Source organism: Mirounga leonina, unplaced genomic scaffold, assembly GCF_011800145.1.
Source record: "Mirounga leonina isolate KUSES-001 unplaced genomic scaffold, KU_Mleo_1.0 Mir_125, whole genome shotgun sequence".
NCBI classification, from domain to species: Eukaryota; Metazoa; Chordata; class Mammalia; order Carnivora; family Phocidae; genus Mirounga; species Mirounga leonina.
In genome coordinates this window covers 12,791,471-12,816,151 of record NW_023270305.1, presented here as the reverse complement: position 1 = coordinate 12,816,151, position 24,681 = coordinate 12,791,471, and the positions used below count along the sequence as shown (strand labels likewise).

At 56.3% G+C, this 24,681-nt stretch overlaps 1 protein-coding gene and 1 long non-coding RNA gene across 4 annotated transcripts in view; one reads left to right on the top strand and one right to left on the bottom strand.

Annotated features, from left to right (window-relative positions):
* Positions 1 to 4,881: 4,881 nt before the first annotated feature.
* LOC118007660 lies at positions 4,882 to 8,136 on the bottom strand. Its single transcript, XR_004678460.1, has 2 exons — positions 7,898 to 8,136; positions 4,882 to 5,053 (listed from the first exon to the last, which is right to left on the bottom strand). It is a non-coding gene; the product is annotated as an uncharacterized LOC118007660 (long non-coding RNA).
* Positions 5,046 to 24,681, top strand: part of DNMT3A (DNA methyltransferase 3 alpha) — a 103,931-nt gene continuing 84,295 nt past the window's right edge. For 2 of the 3 annotated variants that reach the window (XM_035000707.1, XM_035000711.1), the window contains exon 1: positions 6,665 to 6,749. The gene's annotated coding sequence lies outside the window, so the exon portion shown is untranslated. Of the gene's footprint in view, positions 6,158 to 6,664; positions 6,750 to 24,681 lie in introns of those variants that run through there. The other variant, XM_035000709.1, reaches the window with a different exon arrangement.

Here is a 24,681-nt window from a genome sequence, read left to right as displayed (position 1 = left end):
CCCACCATGTGAAGACACAGAAAAGATGGCTGTCCATGAACCAGGAAATCCTCATCAAACATCAGATCTGCTGGTGTGATGATCTTTGACTTTTCAGACCCCAGAACTGTGAGAAGTGAATGTTTGTTGTTTTGTTTGTTTGTTTGTTTTTTAAAGATTTTATTTATTTGACAGAGAGAGAGAGACACAGCGAGAGAGGGAACACAAGCAGGGGGAGTGAGAGAGGGAGAAACAGGCTTCCCGCTGAGCAAGGAGCCTGACGTGGGGCTCGATCCCAGGACCGTGCGATCATGACCTGAGCCGAAGGCAGACGCTTAATGGCTGAGCCACCCAGGCACCCATGAATTTTGTTGTTTATAAGCCACCAGCCTCTGGTACTTTGTCATAGCAGCCCAATGGATTAAGATAGGGTTTGTCTGATGTCTCCTCAAGATTAGATTCAGGTGATGCATCTTGGGCTGGAATATAGAAATGATGCCATGTGGTTGTCACGGCTTCCTGTTAGGTAGCATACCATTTCAATTTGGCTCATTACTGATGATGTTAACTTTAATCACTTGATGAAAGGATGTGTTTCAGGTTTTTCCATTGTAAAGTCACTTTTTCCCTTTGTAATTAGTATTTTGTTGGGAAGTATTTTGAGACTATGTAAATATCCTGTTCCTCATTACGCTTGTAATTTATTCATTTATTTCTAGCAGTGTGGACTCCTAGATTCCTATTTTATTTGGTGGGTTGTAATCTGTTGGTATCATCATGATTCTGATGCTCAAATTTTCCCATATTTTGCCAGTGGGAGCCCCTCCCCTATACCCCATTATTCTTTGAGCACTTCCTTACTTTTCAGTGTGACATGTTCTGGGCTCATCTTGTTCCTTGCTTGGCCCCACTCTGGAATCTGCCATTCCTCCAAAAAGGCACAGTTCTTTTTAGTAAAGAATGGTATTTAGAAACTAAGATCTGGGCATGAGGTGTGCTCATTGCTGGGGAGGTTTCATTGCTTGTAGGCGCTCTCCATGGACAGAAAAAAGGAATCCATCTATAGAGACACAGACAGACATGCATATATACACATATATATTTTACATCTATATTTTTATGTCTGTCAAAGCGCAGTGTGAGGCTCATGTTGGAGTGAGAGGTAGAGGCTGAGGTGTCTCCTGGGGAGAAGGGGCCAAACCAACGTCTAGAAATGGGGGAGGTTCATGACAGTTGCTGTGGGAGTGGGGCCTTCGGGGGGCTGGTTGCTGGTCCATGGAGCTCCCAGAGAATGAGCTGACAGGCAGCTGGCTAAGGCTTTACAGAAGTGATATCAAATCCCCAGACCTAGGGATGGCTCAAGCTCTGAAGGAATCCCCAGGAAGACGCGACCGCGCCACCAGGAAGCTGGCCCTCCCCGAAGGAGACTTCTTCCCTGTGGGCCCTCAGGCACGGCCACGGAGGACAGGGAACTGGGGAGACTCTCTCAGGACCAGGCCCGGGCTCCCCCGTGGAGAAGTGAGCCCTGGCAGCCCAGCCAGCAGGGTGTGGTGTAGGCCGTGGGCTGGCAACCCCCGAAGGATCTTCCCCTTCTCCTCTTTTGCAAAGTCAGTCCTTACAGTGGATCATCTGTTTTCTCTCTGCCGTCATGGACTTGGTGTTTTGGGGTAGTTATATTTATAATTTAGCCACCGTGATAGATAAGAAGCCACATCCACCTCATTGAGAGAAATGCACATTACTCAGAGATCCTGATTTTAGAGCTGGTCATACTTGGATCATCTTCCTTTGGGAAGGAGATCAAGTGCATTTTTAGTTGTAGATGGCGTGGGTTCTTCGTTTTAGTAAGAACATCTTAAAAATATCTCTTTTATTGAGGTGAAATTCCCATAACATTAATCATGTAAAAATGTACAATTCAGTGGTGGGTAGCACATTTGCAATGTTGTGCAACCACCATCTCCATCAGATAGCCAGAGCGTTTCGAAAGCGCATACACGAGGAAAGAAGGTCCGCGTGGATGCTGGGCAGCCATGGGGTGACGTGCAGAGTGTCTGCCCAGCACCCCTTGCTTTGGGGGACAACTCTGCTCCTACTTCCTGGGGCGCTGGCTGGATCTGTCCATGCGAGGGCCACGTTCTGCATTCACTTATGGGGGTGGGCATGTGACTCATGCTGTCCTACTGTTTGTAGAACCTGGGTCACGGTGGGCTTGTGACCAAGGCCAGAACAACTGAAGTGACCCTTGGAACTTTTCTGCTGGGGATGGCCCCTTGAGTGAGAGTAACAACAAAAAACAGAACAGTTACGTGTCTCAGACCTTGAGGCTCAAGGTGGGGGAGGGGTTGTTGCTAAAAGACGTGGAGTTTCATGTCCTAGAAGCATTGGGGTGCTTCCTGAGGGGAAAGAAAACATTGTTCTTCCACTGGGATTCTGAACTGGGAGAAGGTATGCCTGAGACTGCTTGGCACCATCTTGGAATCTGACGCAAGGAGGAGAGAAAGTGCCAACACAATGGGGAGCAGACAAGCGTGATGGAGACAGCGAGCTCAGGAGGTGGCATTTGAGTCCCCGGATTGACCTATTCCTGACTCTCCAACCCTGGGCTTCCCAATTGTCTAAACTCTAAACTACTGAATCCCTTTGTTTAAAATCTGGTTTAGGCTGGGATTCTGTCCCATGTGACTGAGAGTCTTGACGAATATAACAAGCCACATGGAAGGTAGGTGGAAGTGTCACCATTTGCTATCGATGAAGAACCTACGTGGATAGTGGCCTGTGATGCAGTTCTCCCGGTGGGTGTGACAAGCAGTGGGTATGAAGATGACCCAAGTGGTGAGTCACTGTGCGGTTGAAATCACCCAGCAGGATGGTAAGTGAGCCAGGTCCGGACATCAGGGAGGGGGTGCAGCAAAGGCAGGTGGAATAGTTTCAGAAGCCGACTGATGGAGAGGACATAAGGTCTAGCAGAGTGTGGGGGGCCAAGGGTAGAGTCTCGTCTGAGTCAGAGGTGTGGGAATGGAGCCTTCCGCTGGAGTCGCCGGGTGGAAGATGTTAGAGGAACATGTTGTGGGTGAAGGAGTTGCTGCTGTTTGCTAAATGTGTCTGGTTCTCCCTGCTTTGAGATCCGTGGTAGTGTTTACTTCCTGGATCCTGATAGTTGAATGGAGCTGTGGGACTCGTTCTGGCCAATGAGGGACGAACAGCTCTGTCGGTGTGATACCCTCCCGCGCTCTCCTGGCAGCTCTTCTGTCAGCCAGGGTCCCAGAATATTCCGTGAGCTCTGCCCCTCTGCAGACTTGCCACAGACATGTAACAGGAGCAGGAAAAGTTACGGTTTTTTATATTTGGTACACTTAATTTACAGTTGTGCCATGCTCAATTTTTTTTCTTGTGGTAAAATATGTGTAACATAAAATTGCCATCTTAGCCATTTTTAAGTGTAGAGTTCAGAGGCGGTAAGTACACTCACATATTGTGCAAGCATCCCCACCATCCACCTCCTCCAGAACTCTTTTCCATCTTTCCAAACTGAAGCTCTGCACCCACTAAACATGACCTTCCCACTCCTCACACCCACCCCCCAGAGCCCAGTCCCTGGCAGCTACTATTCTACTTTGTCTCTATGAATTTGACTACTCTCCGTACCTCACGTACGTGGAATCACACAATATTTGTCCTTTCGTGTCTGACTTATTTCACTCAGCAGAATGTCTTCAAGGTTTATCCATGTTGCGGCAGCTTTCAGAATTTCCTTCCCTTTTAAGACTGAATAATATTCCACTGTATGTATACGCCACATTTTATTTATCTGTTCATCTATTCATGAACATCTGGGTTGTCTTCAACCTTTTGGCTATTGCAAATAATACTGCTATGAACGTTGGTGTACAAATAGCAGAGACTATGAGAGTCTCTGCTTTCAGTTCCTTTGGGTCTATACGCGGAAATGGGATTGCTAGATCATATGGTAATTCCACGTTTAATTTTTGTGAGGAACCACCATGCTGTTTTCCACAGAACTTCTGTGATTTTAAGTCACGAAAATTTGGGGTTGTTTGCTATTGCAGGATAACCTAGCATATCCTGACTGATACTGCCCCTCGATCCAGATAATCTAGGATCAACCAGGATTCTGGTCAGACCACAGTGGAATGGACAGAAGTGAGGGGGTCTAGGAGCCCAAAGGGCTAAACCAATCGGAGCCAGACCCAGTGTGATGTGTGGTACGGAGGGCCCAGTAGGATTAGCCAGCACTGATATGCCTCTTCTTGGGACCACCCGGAGGGACCTTCTCATGCCGAAGACGTCAGGGCCAGGCTCTGGAACCAGCCCTGTAGCCACATGGTGGCTTCTTACTGGACACAAACCCCCCTCTAACATGGTCAACTTGGGCCTCTTGACCCCAGCAACACAGATATCCAAGGTCACACACATTATGGGCTCCCAGTGACTTCATCATAGGTAGTTCTACTCAACAGAAACTTACATTTGCCCTTCTTGATCCCGAGAATTTCAGCTTGTGGAGAGCAACTATAATGTTTCAAAGGTGTGATGTGGTGATTTCAGGGTCAGATGAACCAGGCCTTGAATCCTGGTTCTGTGACTTCCCCAACTGTGTGGTTTGACTAAGCCTCAGTTTCTTCATCTGTAGAGTGAGGATAATATAAACTACCACACAGGTTTGGCAGAGAAATGTGCCAAGCCCGGTGCCTAGCACGCAGGGGCACTCAGGAAACAGTCGCTGCTATTTGGGGGCAGTATTATATAAGCCCTTGAGGAAGGGAGAGGTATGGCACCATCCTTCTAAACATGGTCTTCCCCTTAGCCCTGCTTTACAGTATTTGCGGATGCCTATCTTGGTGTGGAAAGCAGAGCAGCAAGGAGCCAGCGATGCATGCATTCATTCAACAAATGTTTATTGAGAACCTACTGGGTGCCAAGTGCCAAGCTACAGATGTGGTTCTTGTCCTCATGGGAGAAACAGCACGAGTCTGGAACTGGACAGGTGGAATCCACGGACAGCAGGGCCTGTCATCAGCAGCATGGGGTGACCACTCGAGTGAGGGTGACACTGAAAAAGGCCAGGACGATTGTGTGGAGAGTGGCCTCTGACCTTGAGGCTGGGGAGTGGGGAAGACTGGAGGATCTGGGAGCATTAGGGAGCTTCCAGAAGGAAAACCGCCTGGACGAAAGTTGGGCTCCATGTCTCAAAGACTTTGGTAACTGTGTACCTATGCCCTCAAAGGGGTGAAGCTGGTGGGGGAGAAGGGAAAAGCAGGACTGGTTTCAGCAATGAGGGCCTGAGTGCCCATCTCTGGGAGCCCCCGCCCACAAGTGGGATGGTGGGTGCCTGGGGAAGGGAGCACAACATGTCCTGGGTCAGAGAGCTGAGGGCACTGCCATGTAGCTGAAGTGCTCGGTGCACTGGGGGTGCACAGTAGGAGAGGCTGGGGGAGGTACAGGCAGAAGTGGAGAGCCAGGCTGAGGGGATCAGGGGGCCCAGCACCAAGCCCTAGAGATAGCAGTTGGGGAAGTGATGAGCAGAGGGTGGCTGTGCTGACAGAAGTAGAGAGAGATGCCCCAAGTCAGAAACCTGGAGCCCGAAGTCTCTGGGAAATGAGCACAACCCCCGCGGGAAAGGGGTGAGTAAGCGTGAGGGTGGAGTGTAGGTGTGCACAGAATCTTAGAGCTGGAAGGGATCTTCAATGTCATTTAGTTCAAACTCCCACCCCATGAGGTCTTTCAGTCTTCCACTGTCCAACTGAGGGCACTCAACTCTACTTGGACACTTCAAGGTATGGGGAGCTCACTCCCCCTAAGGGGACTCATCCTATAGACGTGCCCGAGCCTCCAGGACGGCCTGGATGGACCTGGCGCCTCGACCTTGGCCCTGTCGAGTGGGCTGGCCTCCAGTCGGCGGCGGCACCTGGCGGGGGTGGCGGGTCGGGTGGGGATTGCGGTGCGGATGGGCCGGCGCTGCTGTCCCCAGCCCCAGTGCTGAGGCAGGCAGAGTGCAGTGGGCTCTGGTGGAGGTCGGGAGAACTGCAGGGTGAAGGCCGCCGGGGGCTCCGCGGGCTGCTGGGGGGAGGCACTTGACACCGGCCCGGGGAGAGGAGGGGCCGCTGTCCCTGCGGCCAGTGCTGGATGCGGGGACCCAGCGCAGAGGCAGCGCCAGGTAGCGGGGTGCCCCGCGGGGGGGGGCGCGGAGGAGGGCTGCAGCAAGGCCCCCGGCGGAGTGGCCCGGAGCGCGGCCGCGGCGGGGTGCCCAGGCCCAGCGCAGGGTCGGGGCACTGTGGGGTCCGGCCCTCCGTCTCGCAGCGTGCGGAGACCCCCGGCGGGGCCGCAGAGGCCGGGAAGTCGGGCCGAGGGCGCTAGGACCGGCCGCGCGCCCAGGCCGCTACCGCCGCGGCGCCCCGGGGCCCCCCAGTCGGCGCTGCCTCCCGGGCCGGCTCCGCAGCGCCGGGGCCGGGGCCAGCGCGGCCGCGGGGGGCGAGCAGCGGGCGGAGGCCTGGGCCCGCGGGCGGCCGGAGGGAGGGAAGGAGGAAGGCGGAGAGAAGGGGTGGGAGGGGGGGACCCGGCAGAGGAGGCGGAGAGAGGGAGCGCGACAGCGAGCGGAGGGAGGGAGCGAGCGAGGCAGGCAGGCGGGCCGGGAGGGAGGGAGGGCGCGCGGGCGGCGGCGGCGGCGGCGAGAGCAGAGGACGAGCCGGGACGCGGCGCCGCGGCACCAGGGCGCGCAGCCGGGCCGGCCCGACCCCACCGGCCACACGGTAATGAGCGCCGCTGCTGGCGGCCCGGGAGGCCGGCCCGGAGGCGGGCAGGGAGGAGGGGAGGCCGGGCGGGGGGCACGGCGGCGGGCAGTGCCCAGCTCGGGGCACGCTCCCGGACCCCTGCAACTCGGCGCCGGGCGCTCGCGGGGCCGGAGCTGCGGGCGGGGACGGCGGGCCGGGCTGGCCAGGGCGGCGCGGGGGATTGGAGGGTTTGTTTATGTCCCCGCGGGCTCGGCAGGCGCCCCCTCCCGTCCCGCCCGCTCCCGGCGCGGAGCCCCCTCCCCGCCCCCGCCCGGCTCCGGGCTCAAGTTCAAGTCTATACAATGCCGCGGGGGGCCCCCCTCCACCGCCGGCCTCAGCCGTGGTGCCCGGCTCGGCGCTGCCGCAGGGGCCCCGGCCTGGCCGCCCCCGCCTTCCGGGCCCTGCCCCCGCCCCGGGGCCCCGCCTGGGGCCTGCGGCCGGGGCGCCGGAGGGCGCGGACCCCGACCCGGAATGATCGGCTCCCGCCGCGGCCCGCAGGGAGCGGGGGAGGGGGCGGGGGCCGGGCCCCGCGCAGGCTCCGCGGCGGCGGCAGAAAATGGCAGCCTGGCACGACCCGGCCCCCCGCCCCTCCCCCCGGCTCCCGGCCCTCCTCGGCCCGGCGGGGCGGGGGACCCGGGAGGCCCCCGGGGGCGGGCCGAGGGGTGATCCGGGGGCCGGGCCGGGGAGCGCTGCGCAGCGATCCTCCTCCGGCCACCTGTGGCTGGGGGTGCGGGGTGCCAGCGGATCTGGGAGGGGCGGCGGGGGTGGGGAAAGTGCCACTTGGGGGGCACACCTCCCCGCGGAGGGCCGGGCGGCGCGCGGGGGGGGACGTCGTGCCTGGCTCCTCCCTGCCCCCGCCGCGGGCCGTGGGAGCCGGGGCGGCGGCGGCGGCGGCGGTGGCGGCGGTGGCGGCGGCGCCGCAGTGTGGGGGCGGGGCGGGGGCGGGCGAAGATCCCGGGCCGGGGCTCCGGGGGCCGGAAAACGCGGGGATGGGAGCTGCGGGCCAGGGCCAGGGCCAGGGCCAGGGCCGGGAGCGGCGCGGGTGGGAGCGCCCGGGGTCGCCCCCCGCAGCAGCACCCCCCGTCGTACACACTCACACGCACGCGGACACACTCACGCACACGCACCCCCGCTGGGCCGGTGCAGACGTGTCCTTGAAAGCTTCGCATCTGTACAGTGAAGGACGAGGCCTCGCAGAGGCTGCAGATCGGGGTCTTCGGCCCCGCGGCCCCGCGCCCCAGGAGACCCCGAGCTTCGGAGCCGCAGGCGGCCGCGGTCCGTGTCCCGCCCTCACCCCGGCTCCCCTCCCCCAGGCCTCCCTGCCCTCCCTCCCCCTCGGCGCGGACCAAGCTGGCGTGGGTCCAGGGCCCGCCCCCGGCCTCCCCCAGCCCCCCATCGCTGGGGCCCGCGGCCCTCCGGCTGCCAAACTGCGTTTCGCTTTCCTGGAACCTCCCTTCTTGGGGGCACCCACTCCCCTCCCACCCCCTCTCTGTTATTTCCCACTTTTCTCTCCATCCGCACGTCCTTCCACCTCTCTCTACTGCAAAGCCAGTTGAGTAGGTGTTGCTGCCCTGGTTGAGGAATGGGGGGCTTGCTGAGTCTCGGGGGCTTTCTTCCCCTGCTCCTGAGGGGAGCCCCCTGTGGCTGCACCTTGACCCAAGATGGCGTCCAGCACCCAGCTGGGCAGCTCTGGCCTCAGGGCGGGGGAGGAAGGGCGGCGGGGGGCGGGGAGGGGGCGCCCAGAGCCACTCCACGCGGCCCCTCTCAAACCAGCAGGGACAGGAGCCTGGACGAGAAGCGCCCTCTGCCCTGTGACCCAGCTTGCCCCTCGCCGCCATGCCCAGAGACTGCCATCAGCATCCCTGGGGGACTGTCCGGTCTTCATGTTTCACCCTGGGCTGCCAGCGGCCGAACCGGCCTCCAGCCTCCTGGGCCGGCGGGCTGTGAAGGGATCCTGGGATCAGGTGCTGCTCGCCTGTGCCTCCTCCCTTCCAGGCAGATGGGACAGCTGCAGCCAGGGAAGCTTTTCTTCCTAGGCGTTGCTGGAGTGTGAGGACCGGCCTGTGGGATCTGGGGAGCCCAGCTGTCAGGCGGAGGGACCCTCTTTGGGCTTGTCCTCTCTGCTGGCAGGGGCTATCTTCTGGTGGTTTCCTGAGCTGCCTGGCTTTGGGAGGCGGCGGTTGTCAGGAGTTGCTGCTAGGTTTCTGGGGCAACGTGGTCCCCCTCCGCCTCCAGGTCCCGTTGAGGAGAGCTTGGCTGGGCTGTTTGACAGGCCACTCTGTGCAAGCGTGAGTGTGCGTGCATGTGGTGCTCCCGGGCAGGGGCCGGCCGACTGGGCTTGGGCTCTGCCACCTGCCTGCCTGCCTCCCTTCCCTGGCCCCACTTCTCTGGGCCCTGGCGCCCTCTCTGCACTCTTGTCCAGCTGCTTGGTTCTTGTCCGCAGCTACTCCTCCAATGCAGAGCCCCCAGCTCAGGCTGAGCCAGGCTCTCTCCTTGTTTTCCAGCCCAGGCACAGGGGGGCTGCAACAGGAGGCTGGCCTTAGAAAGGTGAATTCCTTCTAGAATCGAGGAGTGCGGGGTGCACAGTGCGAGGGCTGCCCCCTTAGCCCTGGAGAGGACACCGGACCGCACTGTGGCCATCTGACAGGGTGTCCGCGGACAGGATTCCTCTGTGGGGTGGGGGTTGGACTGGAGCTTGGAGGTCCGTTCCAACTTTGAAATTCTATGGCTCTGATTCTAGTGGTGGAATTTCAGACCCAGGAATGGGGGTGGGGTGGTCTGTTTTCACCACACAGCGGTAATCCGGAAGGGCTTCCAAGGAGAGGAGGTCTGAGAGAGCAAGGCCTCCTGGGGGATGGGGCTTTGAAAGGAAAAGGTGGCGTGAGGGGTGGGGGCCCTGCAGGGAGAGAGGTTTGTCTCAGGTGTCTCCACAGAGAGTGTAAAAATACAGCCTCCCCGGTAAACCTTCACACGCGTGTGTCCTTCTGTAGGCTTCCATGTGTAAATCCGTGTGTGTATATAATTTCTGAGGTTCCCCCCCCCCCCCGGAGTCCAATTCACAATATGCTCTCGAGTCCCTTGTGGACATTTTCTTTCCTTTTTTTTTTTTTTTTAAAGATTTTATTTATTTATTTGACAGAGAAAGACACAGCGAGAGAGGGAACACAAGCAGGGGGAGTGGGAGAGGGAGAAGCAGGCTCCCCGCCGAGCAGGGAGCCCGATGCGGGACTCGATCCCGGGACTCCAGGATCACGACCTGAGCCGAAGGCAGCGCTTAACCAACTGAGCCACCCAGGCGCCCCCCCTTGTGGATATTTTCCTATCACAGTCCCACATCACTGCCAATGGTCCTCTGAAAAAGGCTGCAAGAAATGCAGGACAAGCTATAAAATGCTTGCCCAGGGTGACTTGGCCCTTGGGGAATTTACGTTCTCCCCTGCTCCCGCTCTCTCCCATAAGCCTGTGGTCCCCACAGGACCAGGACCTTGACTTGGCTGCCTCTGGGTCCCCCATCAGACATTTAGCGGGACCTCCATGGGTGTCTGCTGAATGGTGGGGGAGCTTGCTACACATCTGTGATTTTGGTCCCTGTCCTCTCCCTAGCTGTGGCCAGGCGAGGCTTCTTTTGCTGGGAAGCATGTAGGGAACTTGGAGCAATCTTAGCTGCTCCCCATCCACAATGGGTCAGTTCAGAATAGACCACTCACTCCCCATCACTGGGCCTGAAATTTTTTATTTTATTTTATTTATTTATTTCAGAGGGAGAAAGAGAGAGAGAGAGCATGGGGGGGGGAGGGTCAGAGGGAGAAGCAGACTCCCTGCCAAGCAGGGAGCCCGATGCGGGACTCGATCCAGGGACTCCAGGATCATGACCTGAGCCGAAGGCAGTCGCTTAACCAGCTGAGCCACCCAGGCGCCCCTGGGCCTGAAATGTTATCATTAGTATCCAAGCCTTACGATGTAGGGTTGAAAGAGAACTTTAAGTGCTAAGAGCCCTTGGAGCTGGGTTGGGGGCTGTTTGGGGGTGGGGCCAGGCTGGGCTTGGGAATTCTACCCAGAGCCTGAGGCCAGAAGGGCCGATCCTGCGCCTTGCCTTTCGCTGTTCCCTTCCTGCTGCTTGTGCGGGCCTGGGGTCCCTGACTCTGAGTGTGGGGTGTGGCGCGGCCCTTGGGAACTGGAGCCCCCAGCTGCCCTTTGAGGCTGGGCATCTCCGTGGGCCTACGTTTTGCTGCTCCTGAGGGCTTTCATGGTAAACTAAGGTGCCAGATTCCTTTCCCCCCAAATCTTGAGGGCTTGTTTTCAGTCAGGTCTCTGACTATTTTTCCCTAAAAAAAAAAAAGAAAAACCAAAACCAAAACCAAATCTGAGACCCATGAAGTGTCAGAGATGTGTGTGTGTGTGTGTGTGTGTGTGTGTGTGTGTGTCCAGCCTGCCTCCCCTTGGCTGAGTGTTGTGGGCAGGACAGGGTGGGGAGCACGTGTGTCTGTGCGGACTTCTCCATGCAGCCGCATGGGGAGGGAGGTGACTTGCTTAGACAGGAGCCCGTTTCGAGGCAGCCCAGGTGAGGGCCCTGGAGTCAGCCACTTTCCTGCCTCAAGATCCGGGGCAGCTAACTTAGTGGCTCTGTGCCTCAGTTTCCTCACCTGTACCGTGGAAATGAGACGTGGCTGTACTTAAGGTTGTGGTGAGAATTCCAGAGCACGGTGTGTGTCCCTCCCTTAGCGAAGTGGCGGTCTGAGGGGTTTGGGCAGCGTGGGTGGACCAATGCTGCAGGAAGTGCGCTCAGAAGCCTGGTCCACCGTCCTGCCTCTTTTGCACAATCTTGGACAGCGGAGGAAACGGCTGATTCTGATTGACAGAGCCTCAGAGGGGAGGGCTCCTCAGTGCCACTTGGCAGTCGGTTCCCCAGTGTAACGGATCACCCCGCGAACAGGTTGTCTGTGTGCTCACCTTAAATCCCTCACGCTGTAGTTCCAGCTCTTTCTTCCGTCCCGTGTTTGCTTGCTGAGCATTTCCTGTGGGCAAGGCCCTGTGCTAGGATTTGAGGGGACACAGAGTGAGTTAGGATGAGCCCAGCTAATTAATGACCACAGACCAAAGTCACAGGAGAGGGAGAAATAAAGCGCTCGAAGGACAGTGAGGTCACAAAGAACTGAGGGGATCAAGGGAAGGCTTCTTGGAAGAGGTGGTACCTAAGATGGGCCTTAAAGCACTGAGGTGGGGCTTCCAGGCTGAGGGGAGGAAGCCAGGCTGTGGGGGATGGGGTGGCTGGAGTGTGGAGGAGATGCTGGGGGGGAGTGGGGGGGTGGGAGGTGGAGTGGGGCCCTGGGTGTGCTGGGGGCCAGGCTGAGGCCCCACATCAATTTGGGGAGAGCGGCCCCTGTGCTCTGTAACTCCTGCTTGTCCTGTGGACAGTCGTTTTGAACTGCCCTGTTTGTAGTGGTTTTGTGGGGTGGAGTGGGGTGGGGAGAAGCCAGAAGGACGAAAGGGAGGGCAGGGAAGGGGCCAGCTGAGCTCATTTGGTGTAGGCTCTTGATGATCCCTTTATATTCCAAAGACTACTAGCGCTTAAGAGCTCAGACTTGGAGGGAAAGAGAGCATATTTAAATCACACCAACCCCAGGGGGCTGTGGAGGTTAAGGGGAACAGCAGCCAGGGTAAGATCGGCATGCCCATGGTTGAATGGGGAGGAGGAGTGTCCCTGGCTTGGCCTCCCATTGCTTCCCCTCACCCAGGCTGAGGTGCCCCAGCCTCCAGAACATTCTTGCAAGGGGCTACGAGTAGGAGGGAAATGGGGGCCACAGAAGCTGACTCTGCCCTTCCCTCCAGTCTCTCTCCGCCACACGCAGCTGAACTGAGCCCCCGGCTCCGAGGGGATGTGACCCGGGCATGGCTGCAGGTGCCTGGCAGCCCCCAGCAAGGACAGCTAGTGGTCAGGGCCCTCCAGACCACATCTCCCTTGCTGATCACATCCAGGCCAGGCCTGTCTGGAGGACAGCGACAGGGGGAGGAGGTGCAGACGTCTGGGGCTTTCCTAACTGAATCCCAGTAGGGAGTGGAATTTTTTCTTTCAACCATAGCTCAGCATGGTCCACTCCTGTCCTGCTGAGGGCCCCTCTGACCCCTAAGGCTTCCCAGCCTTATTTACTTCTATACCCAGGTTCCTATTTTCTCTTTCCTGCGGTCATGGCCCTGCTCACTGTCATCCCTATTGATCTTCCCTCTCTGTTTCTGTTTCAAATGTCAAGGTCATTTTTATTCTGAGCCAGTTGTTAGCCGCCCTGTCTGGGTACACCGAGGGGACAGAGGACCATCTCTGCCAGCTAGTAAGAGGAGGGTCAGAACTTGGGTGTTCTGACTTCTACTCTAGTTCTCTGCTGCTGTGGTGTGTGGATGGATCTGGGGCTTGGTGCAGATGTTCTGGACCTAATAGCTCACCTAGATCCCTGTGTTCCAGTGGTCCTTACTTGAACAGGTTAAAAGATGCTGATAGGGGATGTTATGGGACGGTGGGGTCAGATCTGTGGTTTACTGAGCACCGAATTGGACCGGGCCGTGTCACGGTGAATGTCGGGGAATGCTTGGGCTGGGAGGCTGGGGCCTCTGGAAGTGTTCCTCCCCTCAGAGGTTCCCCAGAGGACCCTGAGAGGGGCCTGTGCCTGGCAGGAGGGATCCTTCAACACTCCAGCAAACGGAACCTGTTGGGAAGGGGCTTCTTGAGGGAACGGTCCTGTGTGATTAATTTTAGAGATTCTGAAAGGATAAATACATTTATGGATAAAGGGGAATCTATTTAGATTCCCCCGAGCCAAGCCTTTGAAATGTGGTAGTAAGCATGTCTATTCTGATGTGTGAAATGTCCACGATATGGTGTTGGGTAACCCACAAAAGCAGTGTGCAGAGTGTAATCTTGTTTTTTGTAAAATCCTTTAAAATAAATACAAATATACATGGACAGAAAAAGTTGTTCTGGGAGGATACACAGCAGACCTGTCAACAACGACTTTGCCTTTTTACTTTATATACGTTATACATCTTTGTAATCTTTGAAAAAATGTAAACGCACGTGTGTTACTTTCTTAATGACAACAAAAATAAATAAAACCACACTTTAAAAATTTTTTTTTAAAGATTTTTAAAAATTTATTTATTTGACAGGGAGATAGCACAAGTAGGCAGAGCGGCAGGCAGAGGGAAAGGGAGAAGCAGGCTCTCTGCTGAGCAGGGAGCCCGATGCGGGGCTCGATCCCAGGACCCCGGGATCATGACCTGAGCCGAAAGCAGCCGCTTAACCGACTGAGCCACCCAGGCGCCCCCAAACCACACTTTTTAAAGCTTCTGGGTAAGGACATGAAAAAGATTTGAGTCATGCTAGGGTTGGAAGGAGGACTCTTTTTAATAATGGATAAGAGGTGAGCTTGGAGACTGACAGCAGAGGGTGGGGCCACTCAAGTACCTGTCCTTCCTGGGAGGGTTGCAGGGAGAAATAGTACAGCTCGGAGGCCTCTAAGCAAAGGCTGGGGCTAAGTGGGCGAGTGGAAAATAGGCAGCTGGCTGAATCCCCGTCTGTGCCAGGGCCAGTGGGCCAAGTTAGCTTGATAGGACGGCGACTTGAACTCTCAGTTCACCCAGGATGGGAAGCAGATCATTGAAGGCTTCGATCTGGTGGCTCTTGTGGCCCAAATGGGTCCCTGGGAACCGGAGGTATAACCAGGGCCGGGTCCCAGGGTGGAGCTCAGGCGACCCAGCCCTGGCACAGAATGGCCAGCGTGGGGGGCCGCACACAGGGAGGACAGAATGGGGCTTCAGGAGGCCCCAGGAAGGGATGGAAAGGGTTCTGGGGAACTCATCTGGCATGTGGGCTCAAGCTGCACCCAGCTCTGTGATCGGGAGGCCCATGAGTGGGTGGCAGTGACCCAGGGGACAGGGTGGAGAGGTGAGAAAAAGCAGCTACAAATTCCTCTGTCTGTTGCTTGGCAACAGCCCCCACCTTCCCCTTCCATAGCCCCCCCCCCCCAGCGCCAGCCCCCACACATGGGTGCCCTCTGGGAGTTTGCTTTCCCCTCTGAGGCTGCCCATTTAACATGATACGAGAAAGGGTATGCGTCCTTGTCTGTCTCTGCCCCACCCCTGGATTAAGGCAGGAAGATAAATATGGTACCATGCAAGCAAGCGCGGAGCAGGTCCCTCTGCCCCACTCCCCTTCCCGCGCCCTGAGCCCCCTGCCCCTAGGGGACGGAGATGCTGGGCCCAGAGGAGACTTGGCAGGCCGGGCGGCGGGCAGACCTGGATGCGCATCTCAGCGCTCGGAGCCCGCAGTTCCTGTCCCCGGGTCCTCGGGCCGGTCCTCGTGCCGCAGGCTCTGCATCTGTGCATCAATCAGGGAGAAGAGCCTCCGCCTCTCCCCCGCATTGCCCGAATCAAATGCACGCTGTCTGAAACACAGCGAGCGCTGGTCCTGGCACACAGTAGGTGGCCAGGAGATACGAGTTCCTTTTCTTTACGTGGGGTCACGAGAGGGCTGCATGAGGGTTTCTGTGGGGACCGGGCAAGATGACCCCCCGCGAAGGCCCTGTTGCTCCCTCAGACCCCACCAATGTTGTCTGTCATCCTCCCTGTACGGGTCTCAGGGCTGGTGGATCTCAGGCCCTGGCCGCCTGGTCTCTGGGCCTTTCATCTGGATGCACGAACTTCAGTCTTATTAGAGTCCATGCCCACTGGGGCCCTCGCTGGTCCCCTAAGCCCTGGGCCTCCTCTCTCGCTCCCCTCTGGTCTCTTTGGGCCCAGAACAGGCAGTGACTCTGCTGGGTTCTGGGCCTGCTGGCAGAGTCGGCCCTGCCCCCCGGCCTGGAGGCGTGGAAGGGTCTAGACCACAGTGGGCCTGGCAGATGGCATGCGGATGGATCCTAGTGGGGTTATGACCAGCGACAACGTGGTGCCTATTGCCATCCCCTCATGCCCGGCTCCCTTCCTATCTGGTGGTGGCCTGAGGGCCCACCTGGTACTGGAGGCTCAGCTGGGAAGCCCACTGGGGCCGGGCAGTTGCTTCTCTGTTTTCTTCGGTCAACACCCTCTATGCAGCCTGGACTCCAGGAGAGCTGGGTTTCCGTAGGAGTGAGTGGCCAGGGCCCCACCTTGGCAGGCCTGGCAGCTCTCGGGTTTCTGTCCAGAGGTCCCCTGCTTCAGATCCTCAAATAATGTTCATCTGTTCCTTTACTCAAGACCTACTATGCACCGGGCACTGGCCACAAAGATGAAAGGGACTGAGGCGGTCTCTAAGTGCACAGTGAGATGCGTCTGACCAGGGCGACTGTTAGAATCCAGGCTGGTGGAGAGAGCTCTGGACACCACGGGGGCTCAGAGAAGGGACGTCTCATTCAGAGGGGAGAGAAAATCAGGAAGGGCTTTTTTTTTTTTTTAATTGAAATTTAGTTGACCTATACTATTAAATGAGCTTCAGATATACAACATAGTGATTCGACAATGACATAATGACGTGCTCCTCACGATACCGTTCTAAAGCGGTGATGCTTGAGCAGAGCGTCAGAGGGCAGAGAGCAGTGAGCCAGGGGGTCAAGGGCACTTTCTGACCTGGTGGGATATGAGGGGTGGTGGGCTGTGGGGCCGGAGGGCGGGGCTGGAGCTGGGCCGTGGAAGGCTGGGATGTAGCCCGCTGAGATGTCGGGCTTGGAGTAACGTGCCCGCATTTATACCTGCGAGAGCCCTCAGGGGCCTCCGGGCGAGAGGCTGGGGGCAGGGGGAGCCTGGGCAGAAGGGGAGAGCAGCAGTGTGGGCGTGGAGGCGGGGCACCTTGTGAGGCATTTTGGGAGCAGAGCTGAGCAGAGCTGCCAGGAACGGCTGGGCCATGTCACCTGGCCAGCTGCGTGGGTGCAGGTGGCAGCCGTGGAGAGGCACAGGTGGGGGTAGGCTGGGAGAGCCCTGGGGGTGCTTCACGTGGGGGAAGGGACTGCAGTTGGGGGGCCCAGCGTGGGGCCCGGTCCAGCATGATGGATTAGAAGGGCGGGCACATTTTCTTCCATAACTGTGGCCACCTCTGTAGATTTTTGAGGAGGGAAGTAACTGGGGGATCCTGATGTCTGGGGCCCTGAGCAGGGGCTTGTACTTCTCAGGAGCCCCCTCAGAAGATGAGCCTCGGGGCGCTTGGGTAGCTCAGTAGTTAAGGTTAAGCGCCTGCCTGCCTTAGGCTCAGGTCATGATCCTGGGCTCCCTGCTCAGCGGGGAGTCTGCTTCTGCCTCTGCCCCTCCCCCTGCTCATGCTCTCTCTTGCTCGCTCTCTCAAATAAATAAATAAAATCCTTAAAAAAAAAAAAAAAAAGATGAGCCTCAAGGCCTAGACTCTGTCCCTGGGCTCCCTGGCTGCAGGACCCCGGGTGAGTCCTGTCACCCTTTGAGAACACTATGTGAATTGCAAAGTTGGCATCCACCCTCCCTTCAGAGGCAGGCCTGCCGAGATAGTTGGGGATTAGCTGGGGACAGGAGTTTTGGGAAGCAAGTAAAAGAAACAAACAAAAACTTTCTCTAAAATAGAAGTGAGTCTTCTGTATGTCACGGGAAAGGCCATTTCCAGAGAACTTCTAGAAAAACGACATGAGCCAGGTTAACACCACTGAGAGAAGAGGCAGAGTGTAGCATTGTGCCAGGGCCACCAGACCCAGTGCTGGACAGCCAGGGGTCTCACCTTGGCCCTGCCACCTCCTAGCCGCACCCTTGGGCAAATCATGCCATGCTCCTTAGCCTCAGTTTTGCCATCTGCAAATAACCTCACAGGCTTGTGTGAGCTTGTTTGAAACACTGCTTCTTGCACTAAACCTGAGTATTTTATGTCACTCGTCACACTTTTAATGTCCCCCATCTTTTAGAAGAATCCTTATGCGGTTGGCCTCACGGGTGTTCGAGAATTAACCTTCAGCCGCGCGGGTTCCCGGTCTGGTGCTGCGGAGGCGCCCGCGTGCGTGCCCCTGCTTTCCCGCTCTCGCTGGCTGAGCTGCTTCTTGCTCTTTGCCGCTGGGAGGCCTGTCCCACCTCAGTCAGTTGTCTCCTCAGTCAGTTGTCTCCTCGAGTTCCCTGTCCTAGGCAGGTCCATTTATCACGCTCCGTGGACTGACTCTCAGGCCTGGGTCACCCTAGTGTATTTGAAGAGCATCTAGTGGGTGACATGGGAATTAGGGGAGTCGGTTCCTTTTCTCCTTAATAAAGGGAGGACAGAACTGCCCACGGCTGTGTGGAGAGCAGAGGGCGAGGGAGGGAGAGGCTCTGCACTGTGCACGGCCCGGGCGGAGCATGGCTGGGACCTCGCCCAGGAGCTGCCTCGGAGGGCCAGGGAAAGGGCTGCAGGGCCCTGGTGGGGTCTGGGAGATGAGCTTGGGGTGACCCTGTCTGGACAGTGAGCAGTACACATGGTGACCATTGGCTGTATCCTGGCCCCCGGGGCATGCGGCCACGCCCAGGGGGAGACCTTCGAAGCATCTCTGCCTTCTGGAGGAGGCTCTGCGGGGAAGATGGCTTCCCGGCCCGGGGCTCCCATGGTGGTGATGTCAGCAGGAAGGCCTGGGCCGGAGTCAGGCTGTCTCTGGCCGAGCAAGGGGTTGGGGTGGGGACCACTCTCGATTTGAGTGTGGAACCCGATGCTTCTCTGGATTTGTACAGACCTGTGCGTGTGCCCCGCCGGAGGGGCAGCCCTCTGGAAGCTGGGCAGATATGGACTGAGGGTGTGGTGGTGTAATCCGATGAAACGGAGAGCCGTAATTAATCTGGCATGCCCTTAATGGTATGCATAATTGTGCTGCATGGTAATTAGGTGTCAATGGTAAGCAGTTCACATAAATGTTTTTGTAATTGGTATTAATTTTGCAGAGGCAAACTAAGTTTATGCGGTTTTTCTCTTCTTGCTCTGTTAGTTTTCTAGCACAGGCAATTCCTAGCTCTTGGAGGAATTCTATTGCAAATGTTTGTTTATCGGGCGATGTTTTGTGTTTTCTCTCGGAACAATGTTATGAATGGTTATGAGGTTCCCAAGCTGGTTTCCAAATGCCTCTTTGGCCCAGACCGTAGGTGAAATGTATGACGCATGTGCAGGGCGCGCCTGGAGTGGGAGAAGAGTGTGTGTGTGTGTGTGTCTGTGTGTACCTACGTGTCTGTCTACATATGTGTGTCTCTGTGTGTCTGTAACTGGCTGTGTGTTTGTGGGGGGAGTGTCTGTATGTGTGTCTGTGTGAGCACATGCATGTGCATGCGTGCACGCGCATCTGTCTGTGTATATCTGTGTGTGCATGTGCGTATGGCCACGATGACAGATTCTGGGCTCTGGTGTAGACGTCACCTGTCCCTGTGGCCAGGGGCCTTGGACTGGGGGATTCGCGGCAGACTCGGGCTTGAGCCCCCAAGGGGGGACTCTGGGTCAGGCCACAGCGAGCGAGAACCACTTGTGGGTGTGGTCTGAAGCCAGAGTCTAGGTTCTAGGTTTCCTAAGGACACGTCACTGGCCTTTTGGCCTGATTGATCACATAATACTTTTTTAAAGACTTAACATTTATTTAGTGCCCACTGTGTACCAGGCATTGTGCTAAATGGTTGACTCGGATTCTCGCATACCTTAAAATGGGTTTATAAAGTAGGGGCTCCTATTTACTGCACTGTACAGATTGGGAAACCCAAGCCCACGTCTCTGAGGGGCAGAGCCGGGGTTTGAGGTAGGGACCGGTTGAGCCTCCCTAGGGCTGAAGTGGGGGATGAATGGCACCAGGGCTGCTGGGCCAGGGGCTAGTGATTCTGAGGGCTGCTGCCCAGAATCTGGCGCTCTTCTTCCTCCCCTTGGCCCCCTCCACAAGAGGTTTGGTTTTGGGTGGGGCAGAGGGTGAGGAGAAAGCAAACCAGGGACCAGTGGGTAGTTCATTTAGCAGTGGGTAGAGAGGACAGCAGCTCCGAGGCCCTGAGGACCCTCTGGGGGACATCTTAGTTTTGGCCTGGGAGGGGGTCAGGTGGGTGGTCGCTTGGTGTCACTTGATCTGGGAGGAGTGAAAGAAGCATGTGCAGAGATGGTGGGGAGAGAGTGGTCCCAGGCAAGCCGGGGACTCAGCCTCCAAGCGCCTGGAGGGGTGTGGGAGACCAGCCCCCCTTGCTCCCTGTGGTTCACTGACACCCTGACCTGGGACCCTCACAAACCCCTTCTCCCTGGGCATCTGGGGGCTCGTGCAGCAGGTGTACGTCCTGGCCTGAGAAAGGTGACGCAGGAGCCCAGAGCCCCTGAAAGTGGCCCTTTCCATTGACACAGTGCCTCGGGGAACTCTGCTAAACGACCCCTAGAATGGGGCTCGTGGGGGGTCACTCTGGGCACCGCAGCACTGTGCTAGGGATGTTGTAGCTGCCTGGGAGTGACTTCACACAGTCCTCTCTGCCTCAAGGGTCACCTGGAATAGGCAGGAGGGGGAGGGGCGGGAGGGGGAGACAGCTGTTGGCCGTTCAGGGGGCCCTGCAAGGTGCGAGGTGTGAACTCTGACCTCATCTGTTTGGGAAAGCAGACATGTGCATGTACACATGGAAAGCAAAATGCCCACACAACAGAAACTGATTAAAGACCCCTGGTTGGGTGGTCGAGGAGAAGCAGTGGGAGTGGGGGGTGCTGAGGGATGGAGGAGAGGGGGCCCTGTCAGAGGAGAGAATGGTGTGAGTGTAGTCACAAGTGTGGGGACGGAGGATGTAAGCTGGGGGACAGTGACTGGTCCTGGAACGATGGGGGGGGGGGGGGGGGGGTTCTGCAGTGAGCCATGGGCATAGACCAGGCCAGAGTTTAGATTTTACTGTGCGTGAAAATCACTGGCATCATGGGCTTTTTAAAATATCAGCTTTCCTGAAATATAATTCACATACCGTACAATTCACCCATTTAAAGTGTGCAGTTCGATGGTTTTTAGTACATCCACAGAGTTGTACCACTGTCACTACCATCGATTTTAGAGCATTTTCATCAGGCATCATAGGTTTTTTTTGTTTTGTTTTGTTTTTTTAAAGATTTTATTTATTTATTTGACAGAGAAAGACACAGCGAGAGGGAACACAAACAGGGAGTGGGAGAGGGAGAAGCAGACTCCCTGCCGAGCAGGCAGCCCGATGCGGGACTCGATTCAGGGACTCCAGGATCATGACCTGAGCCGAAGGCAGTCGCTTAACCAACTGAGCCACCCAGGCGCCCCAGGCATCATAGGTTTTGACCGAGGAAGCCATGTGTGGAAAATCTTCACTGAGTGGCTGGGGTGGGAGGTCGAGGTACGAGAGGCAGGGAGGCCCGTTGCACAATAACCACCAAGGCCGAGGCCTGTGGTGGTGAGGGCCAGGGCGGAGGTGGGGATGGAGGCCTGAGGATCAGGTGGGGGAAGGGGGATCTCAGTTCTCTTCGGGGTTTGGGACTTCAGCAGCTGAGGGGAGGGTGCTGCCACTTCCACAGACGGAGAGAAGCCAGAAGAAACAGGAGGCATCCGGTTCTAGAAGAGTAGGATTTTAGTTGACTGCCAATCAGCCAGGTGGAGATGTTCAGAAAGTGGACTCCGAAGCCTGAGTGTCTCAGCAGGGGGAAGTTAGAGGGCGGCTGAAGGTCCAGCGGGACCCCAGAGGGTGCCCACTAGTAGAGACAGAGCAGAGGGGCCTGCGGGGTGGGAGAGTCAAGGGTGTGGAGCCAGGTGGAGGCATGGACGGGGGAGAGAGCCAGAGAATCCCCCACCCTGTGAACTTGCAGAAGGAGGGGTGTCTCGGGGCTCAGCAGTGGCGCTCAGTAGATGATTGACGTGCTGGAAGTGGGTAATGGGTGGCTGGCACGGATGCTGAATTGAACTCAAGGACTGAGAGGTTGGAAAATGGCCCTTTGAGGCTGTGGGTGACCGTATCAGTCAGAGTCCATTCAGAAGACAGAAACCACATAGTGATTTGAACAGGAAAAGTTCACCATCGAGACTTATTAACTACAACAGGGGATGGGAGTAATGAGAGATTGGCTAGTGAGCAGTAAAACGAATGGCTGAGAATCTAGAAATAGCACATTTGAGACCAGCCACTAAGGGGAAGAGGCCCCCCAGGGCTGAGACCTTTGCTGGAAACCTGCCCCCTAGAACCCACTGGAAGCCCATCCTTTGGGTCCCAAGGAAAGCTGTGCATGAGGAAATATCTTGCTGGGGGCACAGTTGCCACTAAAGCCCCCTCAAGAGGAGTGTTGGGTGAAGCTGCTGCCGGTCACACACGGCAGAGGCCAGGCCCTGCAGGAGCCCCCTCCCTGCAGGAGCCCCTTCCCTGCAGGAGCCCGGTGCTGGACGGGGCAGGCCTGGGGGCAGGACTGGGTGTAGGGGAGCCACAGGGGCAGCGGGATCTGGCTGCTGGAGGAGTTGTGTATGGTGCTGGAAACCTCAGAGAAAGCACACTGGGTCTAGGGAAGACGGCTCCCTTTTCTTCAGTGTCTCTCCATCGCCCTCTGCTGGCGGAGTCTGACGCCGGGCCCTCTGGCCAAGGAGAAATATTTCAAGGGCCTAGCTCCATTTTCACTGAGCAGGAAATGAAGGATGAATAAATCCATAACTGGCACCGTCTACTCCTTTGGCTGCACAGTTCCATTTGCACCTTTCACGCACATTTGGGCCCCCCGACAACTACCAAATAAGCTATATTTCTACCTAGCAAGACACAGCTATTTTTCTCACTGAGGTTCTCACCCTTTTCCCCAGATGAAGAGTCCCACCAATCATTGTATCAGCCACTGTCTACATGAATAACTTCTCAAATTCAATCACAGTCCCATTGACTATTCTTTTACCTAAAGACTAAATTATAGGGGTGCCTGGCTGGCTCAGTCGGTGGAGCGTGCGACTCTTTTTTTTTTTTTTAAAGATTTATTTATTTATTTGAGAGAGAGAGCATGAGCAGGAGGAGCAGAGGGAGAGGGAGAAGGAGAGAGAATCCCAAGCAGACTCTGCGCTGAGCACAGAGCCTGATGCGGGGCCTGATCCCCAACCCTGAGATCACAACCTGATCCAAAACCAAGAGTCGGATGCTTAACCAATTACACCACCCAGGCCCTCTGCGCCTGCAACTCTTGATCTCGGGGTCGTGAGTTTGAGCCCTTAAAAAAAAAAAAAAGGACTAAATTATAAAGTTAACTTCCAACAACTGGTGTATGAAATAATGGGAAGAAAGAGGGAAAACAAGAAAACAGTTACCATGTACAAATAAACATGTATATATATCAAGTAAATAGAAAATATGCAAAACTACTACAGTTCTCATTTCTATATTTGTTTGCAAGGCCACATCTGCTGTCTGGCTCCTTTTTCCCATTGCCCACCCTACATTTCCTCTGCACTCAGCTGTACTCTCAGCAGGCCAGCCTTCTTTTACCTGGTGCAGTGACCTAAACCTAGATTCTCGAAGGATCCGAATCCCCGGTTGTCCTATCTTCTTTGTTGTTGTCACTGTTACTGAAGTTTTCCCTTAACCTTAACTTTGGGGCATGGAAATTCTAAGAGGTAACTGAGAGAATCCTCTGGATTTCAGACATGGTCTTCCTTGCTTCTGTTGTGAACCAGCAACTCATTTTCTCTTTGGTAACCAGCATCGATCACCCAAGCCAGTGGGGTAACTCCTTTTTCTGTCTGTTGGTTCAGTGGCAGAGGGATCCAAAAAAGCCAGGCTGTTGACTTGCCTTCCAGAGGAACCATGGTGGTGGGGATCATGACATTCAGCACTCCTAGAGGGTTTCAGAGACATGGGGTGGGGGACTGGATGCAGGGGCCAACGGTCTGGAGATGACAGGTGTGGACCACGGGCCACCTCCACGGGAGGGGAGGACAGAATCTGACCCATGCTCACAGCCACCCCAAACAGCAGGCCCTGTCGGGGTTCACAGGGCTGATTCTCACATGGACCCTCAGCCTGGCCCCTGACCCCGAGGGCGTGGGATGCCCATCTGGCTGCAGCAGCATGCGTGGCTCCCGACAGGGCATCTCCTGACTTGTCACGCTCAGAATTGCATGCTCCTTTCTGGAAGTCTGTACTGGCTCTTTTCAATGCCCAAGGACAACTTCAGCTCCTTACCAGCATCTATTTTGGGTATAAATCTTTTTTTTTTTTTTTTTTTTTTTTGCCTCCTTGCTTTTGGGGCTGTGTCATGGTAACCATTAGTATGAGCAGAGGAGTCTGATTCAGCTCATCTCCGCTAGTGTGGCCGATAACATGGCAGCAGGTTTGGGGTGATCATAAATGCTCACACTGGTGCTCTGGCCTTGAGGGTGGTGTGAGAACCACAAGTCATCTTGTGACTCCAGAGCCAGACAGATGTGCTTTGAAGTGGCAACAGGATGGCAGGACTGTTGGCCTGTTGCCAGTGGCTTTGGGTATTCTATGTGCAGCTGGTGGTTTGGATGGGAGAGACGTTTCTGGAAGCCAGGGTAATGGTATGATGATATGCATCTCACTCATGTTAAGAGAGAATGAGCAGTCCAAAGGAGAGATACTCATCCTTCCCCACACACATCCAGCCCAGTCTTGTGACTGAGAGAGGCTGTGGTAGGGGGGAAAAGACTTGGCAGATAGACATCTCTGTCTAGGAAGCCCTGATTGCTCCCCTCAGCCTTCTACTGGTCCCCAGCTTACCAGCCCTGGAGCTTATCACCACCCTGGGCGGCATGGGGCACAAGATTACTCTCCTGCCTTCTGTCATCTACAGGAGTCATTTGCTCCTCCTCCCAAGCTCAACTGGCAAATTCAGCTATGCAGCTGTTATCTGTGGGCTGATGTCACAGCAGGGGCGTAGAGAGCTGATCTGGGGTCTATGCTTAGCATGCACATCCATGACAGAGTGCTGCCATGTTTGTAAGGCCTCTGGAGTTAGATGGACCTGGATTCACAATCCTGC